Source organism: Microtus oregoni, unplaced genomic scaffold (genome assembly GCF_018167655.1).
Source record: "Microtus oregoni isolate MIOR12 unplaced genomic scaffold, Mior012 000016F_ref0000370, whole genome shotgun sequence".
Classification (NCBI taxonomy): domain Eukaryota; kingdom Metazoa; phylum Chordata; class Mammalia; order Rodentia; family Cricetidae; genus Microtus; species Microtus oregoni.
The window spans coordinates 34,808,781-34,826,133 of record NW_024543075.1 but is presented as its reverse complement, the minus strand read 5'-3'; the positions used below and the strand labels follow the sequence as shown (position 1 = coordinate 34,826,133).

Below are 17,353 nucleotides of genomic sequence, written 5' to 3'. Positions count from 1 at the left end.
GCCATATGATGTCCAGGCCTTTGCTCCCACTGAGGGTCATGACTGGGTCCATGCTACAGTAGCAGGGGTCTGTGTTGATGTCCATGGTCATGTTGCCATCAAAGACCATAGGAATGCCTGTGGACTGAGCCACCACCTGAGGCCATGTTGATGTCTGAGGGTCAGGCTAACACCAAGGCCAAGCTAACCTGAGTGACCTGCCCTGCCATCCAAGGCTATAGTGATGTCCAGCCCAAGTTGCAGCCAAAAGCCATGTGTCGGTTGGTGGCAGCTGGGGTCAGTGTTAATGTGTATGGTCTGTGTTATCAGTGAGGACAATGATAAAGGAGGCCTTGGTGATCTGGGCACAGAGTACTGGTCCCACCCCTAACCACCTCAGCTCAAGAACTGCCCTCTCAACCCTGGCTGGCACCAATGGTGTGAGCACAGGAAAACTGGCCCTGACCCTCACCTGAGGGAGGCAGTGCCAGTGGAGGCCCAGACTGACATCTCAGTTGCTATCCAGGCCTGAATCCAGGACTTAGAGTTGGCATATCCCAACATCTACCCCATCTATGACTTGCTGCAAGATGTGAAGAGACTGGTCCTGTGGAACCATAGTCGCATGATCTCCATGACTTGGGACAACAGCAAAATATCCATAAGAAGTTTCAGTGAGGTACAGTATTGATGATGTACCAAAACCCTTGAACCAGACTAACAACTCGTTGCAATGAACATTTGTAAGTAAAGCTGTTTGGGTGAAAAGGTACACTGCACGATATACTGCAGTTCCCAAGGCCACTATAACAAAGGAACATGTGATGGAGAGGCAGGAAAGACAGTGGAGTGAAATGTTTTGTTTTGAATTTTATTTTTGGGTGAAGCTATAAGAGGAGAGGCTAGAGAGTAGACGTGGAGGGACTGGAAAATGAGTGGGATTGGGAAACATGATGTGAAATTCCCAAAGAATCAATAAAAGGAGCTATGTTTTTAAAAAACAAACAAAAAACAAATACCCCACAAAATTGGCCACATACATGCACACACGCACACGCGCGCGCACACACACACGGGGCCTGCAGTATTATAAAATGAAGTAAAATTTTATTAAATTATTTTAAAAAGAGAGAGGAGTGGGGGAGAAGCTCTGACATGACATTATGAGACAAGGCACCTCCAAAGATGCCACTGAGTTCATTTTCTCTTGGCCATGTAATATAAGATATGAGGCCAGCTCTTAAAGGTAGTTTGTTTCCCCTGTGAGAGTCACCTGGAGGAAATTAAATGTTCATTTGCAAGTGGTCATCAATTGGAGATAGCTTCTGGGTTAGAGATGTGGAAATGTACCCACCTCTCCTTTCAGCTCTAGGACCTCATCTGCTGCAGACCCTTGCAGGCCCTGTGCATGCTGGCTCAGTCTGTGAGTTCATGTGTGCACCTACCATGTTGATCTAGAAGGTCTTGCTTTCTTGGTGTTCTCTATCCTCTGGGCTCTCCAAGGGGTGCCCTGAATCCTATGGGAGGGATCTGATGGAAACATTCCAGTTAGGGCTGAGTAATCAAGATCTCTCACTCTCTGCAGAATGTCTGGCTGTAGGTCTCTGTATTTGTTCCCATCTGCAACAACGGGAAGCTTCTCTGATGATGGCTAAGTAAGATTCTGACCTATGACTATAGCAGAATGTCTTAAGAGTCATTTTATTGCTACTTAAAAAAATTTTTAGGACAGTAGTATTTGGCTTTACCCTAAGTCCCTGAGCTATCTAGTCTCAGATTCTTGGCCACCCAAGCAGTATCAGGTAGTAAGCTTTCAATTATTGATGATACCCAGTTTTAATCAGTGGTGGCCAGGTAGGATGCAGGGTGCTACTTCAATTTTCTTATATCTGTTGAGACTTCCTTGATACCTGAGTATGTGGTCAATTCTGAAGAAAATTCCATGAACTGCTGAGAAGATATATTCTTTTGTATTTGGATAAAATGTTCTGCAAATATCTGTGATGTCCATACTTTACCTAAAAGTATTATTGAATATTCCTTAAAAATTAAAATGGCACAATTGGCAGCTTTCTGTGGTTTGTCTTGGAAATAGGTTCTCATATGAAGCCATAGCTGTTTTAAAACCGGTATTTTCCCTTCCTCAGCCTTTTAGGTATGTGCCACCAAGCTGAATTCTTGTTATTTTTAATACTGTGAAATCACGATGCACCATAGAAGAAAAAGTAAATACTATAAATTGTTATCACGCACAAGTTTCAAATTACAAGCAGTAGGGAATACACACACAAATTAAGAAAACTCTTGCCAGGCACTGGTGGCAGACACCTTTAATCCCAGCACTCGGGAGACAGAGGTAGGCGGATCTCTGTTGAGTTTGAGGCCAGCCTGAACTACAGAGGTCCAGGAGAGTCAGAGTTACCCGAGACAGAGAAACCCTGTCACAAAAAAACAAACCAAAACAAAAAAAGAGTGCCTGGATTGAATATCTAAAAGTACTTCTTGGCATATGTCAAAAAAGAATTCTTATACATAGGGCCAGTCATATGGCTCATTGGGTAAAAACAGCTCACGTGGTAGGAGAACCAGTTCTACAAGTTGCCCTATGACCTACCTCCACGTGAGCTGTAATAAATAAAAATAGCACTTTTTTGTAAATATTTTAATTTCTTGCTGAAAATTAGACATACAATGTTTCATTTCACTTAGAAATAATTTTTAATATATATATAGCTATGCATTTTAAAAATTAAACCCAAATTCCTATAATGGCTGTTTATAAGTAAGTCTCTAGGTACTGGTTGCATACAATTTTTGCAGATCAAAGAGTATATGGATATTAACATCATTATTTCCTGACGCTTCAGAAGGGAGGACGGGGACTGGCATGTGGGGTAATACCATTTACCAACAAGGTTAGCTTTTCAGGGGTATAACAGCAACTTCTTTAAGTTACTGTATTTAAATGTTAAGAAAATATTAAAAATGAAACAAAATACATAATTTAGTCTATTCCAGTACTAAAATGATTATTCTTACACTATATCAGAATGCTAAATGTGTACAGAGAATGTGACACACCATGAAATAAACACAGTTCAATATTTTTTTAAAAAGGTAATCAACACCTAACTTGCCATTTTAAGCAAACTATAACAGGACTAAACATTTGCACTCCAAATAAAAGGAATATCACTCAAGTCCAAAAATTTATTTTTAAATAACAATTGCTGTTACAGTCAATCAAATGGCACAGAATAAAAAAATTAAAGCACATGGTCTATTTGATTAGTCATATTCCATAGCAAATAAACATTTATTAAAATTTTAATTAACAAACTCCATTGGCAGGTGTGAATGATGAGCCATCCCCAAAGTTGTCAGCATGGGAGATTTATGTCTCCATCACTCATCTATCATGTGGCAGCATGGGGGGTGAGGGAGCTGGCCCTGAGGTCATAAGGGCAGGGAGCTGCCTGTGTCCCCCACCAGCTGCAACACTAGGGACAGCAGGCCCCGCACGTTGCTTGGGCAGCACAATAGAGCCAATTCTGTTGGCAGAGGTGTGGGTGATGCAGCACAGTAGCTGTTAGCAGGGAGAGCTGTAGCCATTACTGGTCTGTCAAGAAGCACCATGGACAGGGAAGAGATACCCCTCCATCAACACCAAAGGCAAGTGGGAGAGCTGGCCCTGCCTGCCCCTCATCAGTTGCAGCACTCAGGAGAGTGGCCCCTATGCCATGCCTGAGCAACACAGTAGAGCTGACCCTGAAGGTGTAGGTGTAAGCGATCTGACCCTAAGGACATGAAAGCAGAACTGTCCTGCTCCTTGATCAAAACTGCAAGGGTTAAACTTGCCAGTACAATGCAGAAGAGCTTACACTGGTGGTGAGGACGAGGGAAAGCTGACGGGCTGACCAACTCTGCAATTACCCAGGCCCAGAAACAGGGTTATGTGCTGGCCCACCCCAACATCCACCCCAACTGTCGTCTGCTGGAGCATGTGAAGGAAATGGTACTGCAGACCCAAAGTGGCAGGATTTCCACAAGACAGGGCAACAGTAGTATAATCAAGAGGCATTCCACTGAGGGTCCATTGTCAACAATGTAGCAGAAACCAGAGGCCTCGAACTAGACCAATGACTCTTTAGCAAAGAGGGTTTTACTGCATGACTTACTGTATTAGACTACAGTAGCTTCCATGACAAGATTGATTATTTTGTCCTCCTCTCTCTTTTTTCCTTTTTTCTCTTAGATTTTATTTAATTTGGGGGAGGGGAGGTTGCAAAAGCAGAAGGTGGATACAAAGGGATCGGGAAATGGATGTGATGGAGACGTACGGTGTGAAAACACAAAGAATTTTTAAAAAGTTTAATAAACAGCTGGGTACAGTAGCGCACACCTTTAATCCCTGCACTCAGGGAGGCAGCGACAGGTGGATCTCTGTGAGACTGAGCGAGTTCCAGGGCAGCCAGGACTATTACACAAAGAAACCCTATCTCAAAAATCAAAACAAAAAACAAAGCAAAAGAAAGTTTAAAAAACAACTGCATGAAGATGTCAGAGGATGTGAATTCTTATCTCAAGATCATACAGTCACAAAGTTTAAAATCACCCTACTGCTGTCTGAATCTAGACTTGAAAGCAGTATTATACAGGTGAACAAAATGTCCCCAGTAAAAACAACCATGCAAAATCTGAGAAGTAAAGTATCAGGCTAAGACCAAAGGCAAATACCTAAATAACTTAGTGTTATCTTTACTTTAAGCTACCATTGCTTAAGTTACTTTAAATAGCGAACTATTTCAAAAGTAAACTGAACCATGAGTTATAAATCATGCCACACTGATTCAACAACAAAGATAACTTCCACATACATTTTAAGTATTTTAAATGCTAATTTTTTTAAAAAATCTAGATAAATTACATTTTTCTAAATGCCAGATAATGCACCACCAAGTCTTACATATCAAAGGTATAGAATTAAAACTATATCTTAATAAAAACTTGAGGTGAATCCAAATTTTCCAGTTTTGATATGAGATGTAGTATATAAAGAAAATAAGATGTTTTCCTATCTTTAGTTGTTAAACTAGATTGTCCTTATAAGTCTAGGTTCTGATTTAAAAATAACAAAAGACAAAGCAATGAAATAAGCCAAAAGCTCTTAGCTATAGCCATTACTTTAGCAAGAGTCAGTTATTTAAATCTAAATCGCTGGTTATGTATCCCACAAGGCATTTCAAAATACTATTATTACATTATTTCTCACAAGCCCATGATACTCAGAAGAAAACTGCACAGTGATGGAACTGTTCAAGGCCGAGAACAAAGCAACCGCAGCAGCACATACAAGGCAAGTCAAGAAAAGTCCTGCCTTCCTGTTCACATAGAAAGGCAGCTCAACAGTGCAACATCTACAGGAAGACTGAGCTTCTGAATCACCTAGCAATTATTTTAAACTTCCTAAAAATGTTATTATCTTTGTAATAATAATCATCATTATGGGCAAGGGCGGAGTTTGGGCAAGCCCATGTGGAGATCAGAGGACATCTTTGGAAGCCAGCTATTTCCCCTAATATCATGAGACCCACAGATCAAACTCAGGTCATCAGGTTTGCAGTGCAAGTGCTTACATCAGCTGAGCCATCCCATGCACCTAAGAAAACTATTTTATAAAGTACCAAACGATTCTGACATGACTATATGCTGTTTAAAAAACAAAACACATAACCACCCCTGGGTATTTATTATAAAGATGCCTTGAGGAAGAAAAAAGAGAAAATAAACCAGCACATTTGCAGCAGTTGATTGCTTCTGTTCTCTCCAGACCCCACTATTCTGTGATGATCTAAAGACTGCTCCCCCCAAATTTATGTGCTGAACTTTAATAATGAGTGTAATAACACTACCAAGTGGAGCTAGTGTTTAAGGAGTGCTTAAGTCACTGTGAAAGGGCTCAATTATGAATAGGATTAGAAAACTCTATAAAAGGGCTAGAGGGAGCAAGTTTACCCTTTGGCCCCTTCCACCATTAGAGGAAATGGTTTGTGTACCCTCTGAAAGACAATGTAACAAGTACCATCTTGGAAACTAAATCCATGCCCTCAACAGACAACTATCCTGCTGGTGCCTTGACAGAATATTCCAGACTTTTGGTTTGTGAAAAATAATTTTTGTTGTTGTTGTTACTGAGTTTTCAGGATAGGTTGTATCTGTGTTGCTTGCCTGTGCTGGAACTTGCTCTGCAGACTAGATGGCCTCAAACTCACAGAGATCTGTCTACCTCTGCCTCCCAAGTGCTGGGATTAAAGGCGTGTGCCACCACTGCCCAGCAAGAAAATAAATATCCTTTATAAACTATATATTACTCTATATATTACTCACTTTAATGGAGCTGACATACTGACTCATTCTCACTCTGGATTAAACAGTTAAAACCACGCAGTAGAATAGAATTATATTCTAGATGCCAGGTAGTGGTGGCGCACGCCTTTAATCCCAGCACTCAGGAGGCAGAGGCAGGCAGATCTCTGTGAGTTCAAGTCCAGCCTGGTCTACAACAGCTAGTTCCAGGACAGGCTCCAAAGCTACAGAGAAACCCTGTCTCAAAAAAACAAAAAACAAACAAACAAAAAGAATTATATTCTAGCTAACTACATGTTATTTAAGCAGAACCCACAAATATAAGTAAGATATCACTAAACTAATAAAAAAGTAGGAAAAATTTCAACAAATTCTGATGAAATAATCAAGAATTAGGAAATTTTATTAACTTGCTCAAATTCCAATATATCTGACCCTCATTACTCTTGAAGAACTATTTAGTAGGATGAACCATCTTCCTTTGAATGTGGGGTGCACAGATTAATAGAAATGGGTTAATTTAAGACATAAGAGATAGCAATAAATATGCATAAGCTAATAGGCCAAGCAGTGTTTCAATTTATACAGTTTCTGTATGGGTTTTTTTGGGTCTGGGCATCCAGGAAATGAACAAGCAGCCTCCGCCTACATCTGTGTAAGTATATTATGGGAAAATCAGGAACATACTAAAGCACATGTGTGAAGATCAGAGGACAGGTCTGTGGAGCTGGTTTTCTGTTTCTATTTTACATGAGTTCCAGGGATCAAACTCAGAGTATCGAGCTTGCATAGCAAGCAAATGTACTCACTGAGTCACCTTTCTGGTCCCTACCTAATCTTTTAAATTATGCATAAAATAAACTCTGAAGTCACAAACTAAAATTACAATAATAGTGGCTTTTAACTAATTGTTTTAAATGTGGATTAGTCCTTAGAAAAAAAAACTGCAGAACACTTAAAATAATATTAGCTTTTAATTTTTTATATTCATTTTTATTTTATGTGTATGCATGAAACCTGTGTTAATATTTGTGCACATGTGTGCCTAGAACCCAAGGAAAACAGAAAACAGCACTAGTTTCCTAGAACTGGAGTTACGGACACCTGTAAACCACAATGTGGGAACAGGAAACTGAACTCTGGTCCTCAGGAAGAGTAGCCAGTGCTCTTAACTGCTGAGCCAGCTCTCTAGGCTTCAAGTTTTTTCAGCACACTTATTTATTTGTTTGTTTTTCTACTTATTTATTTGGGTGTGTGTAGGCTCATGTGCCATATTTATATGTGTAGGTCAGAGAACAACTTGTAGAAGTTAGTTTTCCCCTTCTACAGTGATGAGGGATTCCCCTCTGTATGTTGTGAATACCACTAGTTAATAAAGAAGCTGCTTTGGGCCTGTTGATAGGGCAGAACTTAGGTAGGTGGGGGAAACTAAACAGAATGCTGGGAGAAAGAAGAGCGGAGTCAGAGAGAAGCCATGTAGCCCTATCAGAGACAGATACCAGTTGGAATCTTGCCCGGTAAGCCACAGCCATGTGGTGATACACAGATTACTAGAAATGGGTTAAATTAAGATGTAAGAGTTAGCCAATAAGAAGTTAGAGCTAATGGGCCAAACAGTACTATATAGTTTCTATGTGATTATTTCAGGGCTAAGCAGCCAGGAAACAACAAGTACCGCCCCCAACACTATAGCCTGGGCCTCAAGGATCTGTCAGGCTTGGCAGCAGACACCTTTACTCACTGAGCTATCATCACACCAAATAGCAAAAACAAGTTTTGTGACAAGGCCTCACTGTATAGTCCTGGCTAACCTGGAAATCACTCTGTAGACAAGGCTAACCTAGAAATCAGAGATTAGGCTTCCTGGGTACTGGGATTAAAGGTGTGTACTACTACACTAGGCTACAAACTGATCTCAGAGTGCTACTGTAACAAATTACACAAATTCAATGATTTACCACAGCAGAAATTTATTCTATTAATGTTCTAGTGGTCCAAAGTTCAAAATCAGGTTGCTGGCATAAATGGTTTATTCTGGAAGCTTTTTGCTGCTCACCTTCATTCTGGTAGATGCTAACAATTCTTGGAATTCCCTGTCTTATGAGGTATCACTTTAATCTCTACCTCTTTCAATCACATTATCTCTTCTCTTCAAAAGACATTTTTAACTGTATTTAGGTCTCATGCTAACAGTTTGAATGAGATGGCCCCAAAGGCTCATATGCCTTCCTGCTTAGTCTCCAGTTGGTGAACTGCTTGGAAGGATTAGGTGAGTTATTGGAGGAGGTGTCACTGGGGGTGGGCTCTGATGTTTCCAAAGCCCATGCCTAGCCCAATGGGCCTCCCCATCTCTCTGCCTGCTACTTGTGGACCAAGATGTAAAATTCCCAAGAAGCTGCTCAAGCACCCTGCCTGGTGCCATGCTCTCTACCATCATGATGACATCGGACCTGAAACTGACTCTGAAACTGTAAGCAAATCCCCAATTAAATGCTTTCTTTTATAAGAGTTGCCTTGGTCATGGTGTCTCTTCACAGCAATAGAACAGTGACTAGGACCATGCTAATAAAGGATTATCTGTCTTTAAATACTTAATTACATTTCAGACTCTCTTTTTCAAATACAGTCCATGTATACATTATGGGCAGATACATCTGTTGAGGAATATCATTCAATTTATGTAACTCCAGAGACAGAAAACAAAATGGCTGTTGTCAGAGGCAGAGGGTGATTAGAAGACAGGATTACAAAGAGGCATGAGAAACTTTTTGCTCCATTATCTTGATTGTAGTGACAGCTTCTTTCATGGATATAAACGTATATTAAAAGTTATTAGAGTGAGCTGAGTGCCTTTAATCCCAGCACTTGTGAAGCAGAAGCAGGTGGATTGAGTACAGCCTGGTCTACATAGTGAGTGCCAGGACAGCCAAGGTTACATAGAGAAACCTATCTTAAAAATAAAACGCCGTCACCTCAAAAAAGTTACTAAAGTTACCAGCAATGAGAAAACCAACATTTTGAAATTTCAAAATGCAATCATGAATGATACTAAGCCTATACAATTTAAACTCAAAACAAAATAAAAAAAAAGCAAAACTAGAGTTTTTTAACAAGTGAAAAGAAGGGAGCTACGACCTCAGCACTCCAGTTACTGAGATGAGAAGATCATGAATTGGAGGATGACAGTCTGGGCTACATAGCAAAATGGTCCCCCTCCCCCCAAAAAAGGTGGAATTGAGGAAGAAGAGAACAATCTGAGTTGCAAATTCAATAATTAACAGGGTGACAGTGGCTATCCTAAATAGGAAATCAATGCAAATCAGAGAGCTTAATGCTTGTTTCCCAACAGTCCCCACATGGATCCTTGGTGAAGGCCTGTGCAGTCAGTGACCACAGGAACACTAACTCACACTACTCCCTGTGCTAACCATCAAGTGATGCTTGTAGACCAGGGAGGTTAGAAAGGCAAAACCAAGAAGTGAGAGACATCAGGAAGGTTGCAAAAGCCAACAAGAAACTGTTAAAATGGTACATCAAAACAGACTGAAAAATTAACATACCTATAACCAAATAATTCAGTGTATCCATTTTCATTCTCATTAACATGACAAAAGTTTACCTTGCAATTATTATATGAGAAGAAAGGCGAAAGTGGAGAAAAGTGTGAACTCTCACAGGACTCCCTCTTCCCCAACCCTTAACAGTAAGCATTTAATAATGCACTGGAAAATCTGCTCAACACAAAAATTCTTGCTGCATTGTTTAGAAACTACTAAATTAAACACATATGCAAAATGCATGCTTCCTATTCCACTGAAAGTTTAAAGTTAAACATAGCAAACCAAATAAATGTAGATTTATCTATTAATAAACTTTATGGTGTTATTCCAAGGAAAATATATCACATTAAAGGACCAAAATACAATGTTTGAAAAATATCAACCATCTTTAATGAGACTGACTAAGCAACACCCATTTGTTCCAGTGTATCAGGTTTAACTCCCATGACTAGCAGTTCAGTTTGGCAATCTCAATGCATAAGACAAATAATTCACAAAAGCTTGACAGTATTATTTTTAGTTTGCATCCTTCTTGGACTGAGCCGATAAGTGCTTCTACTTTATGCTACTCCAGAGACCAATTCCATTCAGGCACAAAGATGTTTGTTAGCCATTGTAAGAGAGTGAAACACTTTGTTCAATCACTATATTCAAGTAATACATCTCATTTGGGAAGACATTAAGAAAACAACAATTAAAAAGTGACTATTGCTGCTTTGAAATGGTATCAAGGAAGTATGACAGAATAATCAAGACTACCCACTATGAATGAGAAGTAACTCTCTAGTAATAGTTATGGTTACCAAGGATCAAATTCGAGTAAATCTAACAATTTATCTGTCTCTCATAAAAACAAGATTGAAAATGGTCATCTAAAACAGCTTAAATGTAAACAATGTTGGCATGTGCCTTGATTATACTATAAATGTACCTTGATTATACGATGAAGCACAAAACGTTTTTTAATTTTAATGAGGGAGAAATACATCTAAAATTAGAACTCAACAAAAACATCTGAATCAATTGTTTCTCCCAACTACTTCCAAACAAAATATTTCAAATTCCACACAAGATTCTGCAAACCCTATGAGTACAGCTCTAATCTTGACACTGAATTTGGAACATCTCCATGGAGGAAATCCATGAACCAGATGTGAATTTCTTCTTCCAAATACATTTTATAAATATGAGGACAAATAAAACATTTCTCTACTTAAAAATAACACTGGATAGAATTAGCAAAGAGGAAATCCTACAGATCCTCAGTATCCACCACTCTAAGGCGTTAATCACTAGACTAAAGAACCATTCACTCTTCTACATTATCGGTGAACATCAACTTCATCAACCTCACACTTACTTACTTCTGTGTTCACTAGCCATATTAATCACAACAGAAATAGTTTTAAATAACCTTCACAGTACATAGAGACTGAAGGAAAAAAGTTTACCTTCAGTTTTAATTCAATGCATGACTTCAAAATCCAAGGTAAACTTTTATATACAAAGAAAAAGTAATCTACAATGGTAAATTAATGACCACAATAAAATTTAAGAAAATCTAATTTTATAATCTTAAAGTTTTATAATATTTTAAATGCCAATGACATGTTTTAAAATTTAAAATTTAGCATCACAAAATCCAATTACAAGCATATTAAGAACTTAAACAAAAGTGGTCTTCGGGACATATGTATGTAAGGATGTATGTATGTATGCATGCATGATTACTTTATGTGTTTGGGTGTTTTTGAGTGTTTTGCCTGCGTGGCGCTCTCTCTCTCTCTTTCTCTCTCTCTCTCTCTCTCTCTCTCTCTCTCTGTGTGTGTGTGTGTGTGTGTGTGTGTGTGTGTGTATTACTTTTTGCCTGCATGCATATCTATGTGTCTGGTACACCCAGAGGTCAGAGAAGAGCATCAAATACCCGAAAACTGGAGATAGGAGATTGTTGTGAGCCGCCATATGGCTGCTGGGAATCAAATCTGGATTCTCTGAAAGAACAAGTTCTCTTCACCAATAAGTTATCTCTTCAGACCTTGGGGGTCTTACATTTCTTTTGCCCCCTCCATCAGAGATCTTTCAAACATTTAACAGATCCTACTAAATATTTAACAGAAGACAAGTCAAGAAAATAGATGAGATGTTATTTTTATGCAGAAGTGATACAGAAAGACAACTTAATTATAAGAATTATGAACAGAGCAGGGTGGTGGTGGCACACGCCTTTAATCCCAGCACTCAGATTAGGCAGAGGTTAGGCAGATCTCTGTGAGTTCGAGGCCAGTCTGGTCTATAAGAGCTAGTTCTAGGACAGCCTCTAAAGCTACAGAGAAACCCTGTCTTGAAAAGCCACAAAAAAGAATTATGAACAGATAGATTTAATCTTAGTTTTTATTTTAAATGATAATTGCCTAATCCACCAAGAAAGAATGGCAACTCATGTACCACTGCAAATTACTGAGGCATAAATACATTTATACAAACACATTAGACTGACTTCATTTTTGTACAACTGTTTTCAGTCACTTAATAAGAAATTTATATTTATTTTATCCTGGCATAAAAAAGACTGTTTTAAATTTAACAGCCTATTTTAATCTAAAATTAATTTTAAATGATTTCACAGTAATAAAGATTACTCAAATGATTCAAATTCTAAACTAAAAGAAAAATTTTCCCAGGTAGGAGGTATTTTAGAAATGATCACTGTTTAATTTAAAGAATGAAGATGATTTCTTGATGGACATGGATGCTGGAAACCAGTTACTACAATAACTGTAGAATAAAAACCAAGAAAGAATGTCCTGGGTTTAGGAAAACTGTAAGGTACTCAACTCATAGAACAGTGTTTCTTTTCCAGTACAGATAGAACAAGACATGATTTCTTTCACATGCATACATATTCAATGCATAACTTTTCCTGTTGTGCCAAAACTATTGAGCTTTGCTAAGAATAATTCTGTGGAAATATATAATTGTGGTTATACTTTATACAAAGAAAGAACAACATTTAGTTAAAGAGGTCTATTTCAGGTGTATGTTTTTCACTATTAAAAACTCTACCAATGGGAAAGAGGAAGAGGAATTATTCTACCAGAAATTTGTCCTCTGACCTATACACATGCATCACACTACACCCATACCTGCAATCACACACACATATGTGATACACATACACACAGTAATAAGTTTTTAAAAATTTAATTGAAAAGAAATTCTAGTAACTGGAGAGATGGCTCATCAGTTAAAAGTATGTATTGCTTTTGCAGAAGATCCAAGTCTACTGCCCAGCATCCATGTCCATCTGCTTAAAGCACCTGTAAGTCTAGCTACAGCAGATTGAAGGCCCTCTTGCATCAGCAGATACCCACAAACACACACACACACAATTAAAAAGTTAAAAATCTGAAAATATTTTAAAAGAAATGAGAAATTATATCAAGGGCCAAAAAAACTATTTATTTAAAAGGAACCAATTATAAATTTTATTTAATATTATACTTGAATGACAGAGACTTACTCTGAATTGCATAAAGCTTCTAGTTTTAAGAAGCAAAATCTGGATGAGACTAGCCATGAACTAAAGTGTCACATTCCATATACATTAAGATTAAATCCTAGCACGTTGTCCTTGCTCAGCCTAGATGGAAGAGTGAGGAGCTTGGTCTTGCCTCAGAGTGAAATGTCAGACTTTGTTGACTTACCATGTGAAGTCTTAGCCTTTTTGAGGAGTAGATGGATGGGCGGGAGTGGAAAGGTGGGTGGGAGTGGGGCGGGGGAAGGAATGGGGATAGCTATGTAAAATGAGAAAAGACTGTATCAAATAAATTCTTAATAAAAAAGAAAAGAAAAAAGGGAAAGATTAAATCCTAATTTCTAAAACACATTATCACTTTTCCTTGAATTATATTCATAAACAATAAAAATAAAAAATGTTCCTGAAGGTAAACCTCCCATTCACCAACAGGTAAGAATAACTGTAATCCAACATGTATCAATTAGCAAAAACATATTTGGGTAGTACTCAGAAAAAAAAGTGAAAAGAAAAAACAAAAAAGGTAATATCAGGAAAGCAAAATTATTTTAATGATATAAAATTAAAAATTTTAAAGACTATGAGATTATTCCTTGCAACAAAAGCCTACTAAGAATGTTGAAAACAAAATGAAACACGGGGGGGGGGGGGGGGCATCAAATTTGTAAGTTATTAAGAGAAAACAGAAATGAAAAGTTTTTCTCCTTTCAAATTATTATTGTTTTTCTTGCTTTTATTTGGCAGTGCTAGACCTGAACCGAGAGCTTCACATGTCCCTGCCAGGCACCCTCAACACCTGAACTCTAGCACTAGCCACTCCTAAACTGTCTTTACATTTACAAAGCATTGCTGTTTCTGTGAGACCGAGTTCTAACATCATACTTTCGGCATTACGCTTTTATAATCTAATGTATTTTATTTCAATCGCATAAACATTTCCAGAAAGTAAACCAGAAAACAAATATTTTAAAAAAACTTATTTTATTTAGCATGTCACTATAGGAATTTTGATAGGTTAAATAACAGAGAATATGATTAATAAATATTTGAAAACATGAGCTAAAATATTATTTGATTTATTTCTTTGTCAAGTATTTAATGAGAGCCTACTGTGGCCTAGGGACTTCAAGTACTGCAATGCAGTGCTGAGCTAGAGAGCAAAGCAAGCTGTGCTCAGGAAAGCCGCTCTCTAGGGTGCTCCACGGAAAGCATTCAACTGTTTCATCTTCTGGAATACTTAATGTGAAATGTTGGTGAATCACTAAAGTTTCTGTGACATTCCCAAGTAAAATGTCTCCTACACAGTGTTTAAGGACTAACGAGTCTCCCTCATTAATGGCTCTAGTTCTTTTCCACTTCCTTTTCTATTTCTAGAAAAGCAGAAATTTTAAATTGTGCACAAATTTTTCATATTCCTAGAATAAATTCTGTTCAAAGATACTACTATAATTTTTAAAATCTTAGTATATGTTCTTCACGGTATTAATGTTATTAGTTTTTCTCTTAATTCTTAATCCCTTTGATCAAGATTACTATTTAAGTTTAAATGTTTTAGATCAAGCCTAGTGAAACATGTCTGTAATTCCAGGACCCAGAGACTGAGACTATAAATTCAAGGCTTACCTGGGCTATAAGAGTGAATTCAAGACCAGTCAGACACTATTGGAAAATACAACTCCTTTTGTGGTTGGTAGTAGCTGTTTTGCTGTGTGTATGTGTGTGCGTGTGTGTGTGTTTTATAAGAGATCTTGGGGATAGCTAATTCGTAGCACATTTATCTAGCAAGCATGAGATCCTGCTCTCAATTCTAAAAGTGCTGGGAGAAAACATAAACTTTAAATACTAGTTGTGAGGACTTAGATAAGTTATTTAGTTTACCTGAACTTTAGTTAACTCAATTTTGAAACAGGAAAAAAGGCAGTGCTTTCTCTAAAAGATTACAGAAGAAATTAAATGAAGCAATACATGTAATGGCACTTGGGACATAAAAACCAATCAGCAAATATTAGCTATTACTAATTACAATGTAATTTTATTTATCTTTGGAACTTCGCATGCATCATCATCCTGAGGTCTCTGTTTCCTCCAGCTTTAGAAAAACAGTTTTTCTCTTTTCTCAGACAATGTAATTTCGGGATTGAGAACTCCTATAAGACAGGAGGAGGGCAATGTTCTAAAAACCAGACTAGGAAGCTTTGTCCTTTCCCTGTCCAGCAGTGTCAAGTGATAAACATCTCTTGGGACCAATGGGGACAAGACAAAGCCCCTCTACAGCACAAGAAGTAGAAGTGTGAGCTGGAATAACCTGTTGTCAACACTAGGATTGGCCCATATCACATACAATCTGAGTTTGAGGAGACAATAAAAAAGAACATGCCATGAGATTGGATGCGAGGAACTTCTCCTGGGGCTCTGAGTGTTGCACTCAAAAAACAAGGATCATTGCTGCTGTCTGCAATGCACCAACACCCTGGTGAAGAACTGCATTGTACTCACTGACAGCACACCAAGCAGTGGTAGAATCCCACTTCACACTGCCCCTGAGCCAAGAAGAGGCCAAGTTGACTCTTGAGGAGAAAGAGATTTTAAACAAACAAACAAAAAAAAAAAACAATCAAAATTAAAAGAAATATGATGAAAGGAAAAAGAATGGCAACATCGGGGGTCATGTGGTGAAGCAGTTCCAACAGGACCAGTCCAGCAAGTGGCCTGCACTGCATCAAGCCTGGGCCAGTGCGGTAGAGAAGGCTACGTGCTTGAGGAAAAGGATCTTTAGAGTTCTGTCTGAGGAAGATCAAAGTCTGGAAAAGCAAATAAGATGTCATCCGTAGCTCATGTAATAAAGACAAAAACTGAACCCTCTCTTCTCACTCTGTCTTCATTGTTCTTAATATCTCTTTTCTTTGAATCTGTGATTTACCTACACTCATTCTAAACTAATTTATGCTTTAATTATTTTTATTAATAATTATTATCTTTATTATTATTAGTTCTACTTCTTGTGTTTATTTTCCTGCTTTTTTAAGAAATTTACTTCTCCAGGGTAAAGATTCAGAGGATCAAGAACAGAAGCAACCATTCTGGCAAAGGCCTATGGCTAAAGTACAAGAACAAAGGATAGGACAGACAGAAAAAGGTTGGGTAACTTGGGCTGAGGGGCCTCTGGCAGTGGGACCAGGATCTATCCTTGGTGTATGACCTAGTTTTTTGAAGCCCATTCCTTATGGTGGGAAGCCCTGTTCAGCCTTGGGCCTGGTCCTACTTCAACTTAACGTGCCAGGTTTTGTTGACTCCCCATGGGAGGCATTACCCTTTGGGAGGAGTGGATAGGGGGAGAGATGGGGGAAGTGAGGGAGGGTAGGAGGAGGGGTGGGAGTGAGAACTGGTGTTGGAATATAAAATGAAATTAAAAAGGAAGGAAGGGAGGGAGGGATGGAGGGACGGATGGTGGGATGGAGGGAAGAGAAACCAAGCAAACAATTTACAATGGTTTCTTATTGCTTCCTACTTCAATTATAGATACTCCCAACTTTCAAGGCCCTCCACTACCTGGCTTCATAAATTTGAAGAACTGCAATTTCTACTCCTCCTTCCCCCACTCCCTGACTGAGTCAAGTCTAGTCCTTTGAGCAAGTTTCCATTTTACAACTCTACTTTGGTCTGTTCAATACCAGTGTCGCTCTATAGCAATAAATAAATAAATAAATAAATAAATAAATCTAATCAGCCTTCACTCAATTCAGATTTCACTCAAATTCATTCTGCGTTGCCAATAGAGCTAGGTGCATGCTGTTATGTAATTACACAGTTACAGCAGTATGCACCTGTTCCTTTCTAAACTATTCCTTTCCCTAACAGACCTTGAAAGCCTTTGGAGTATGGAAAGCACCCATCTCTTCTCCACCAGAGGAGA

The 17,353-nt window shown here is 38.4% G+C and overlaps 1 protein-coding gene and 1 pseudogene across 3 annotated transcripts in view; one reads left to right on the top strand and one right to left on the bottom strand.

Moving 5' to 3' along the window:
* Sbf2 (SET binding factor 2) overlaps window positions 1-17,353 on the bottom strand; it is a 411,329-nt gene that overhangs the window by 255,417 nt on the left and 138,559 nt on the right. The gene's annotated exons all lie outside the window — the stretch shown is intronic.
* LOC121457608 lies at window positions 15,745-16,257 on the top strand (annotated as a pseudogene).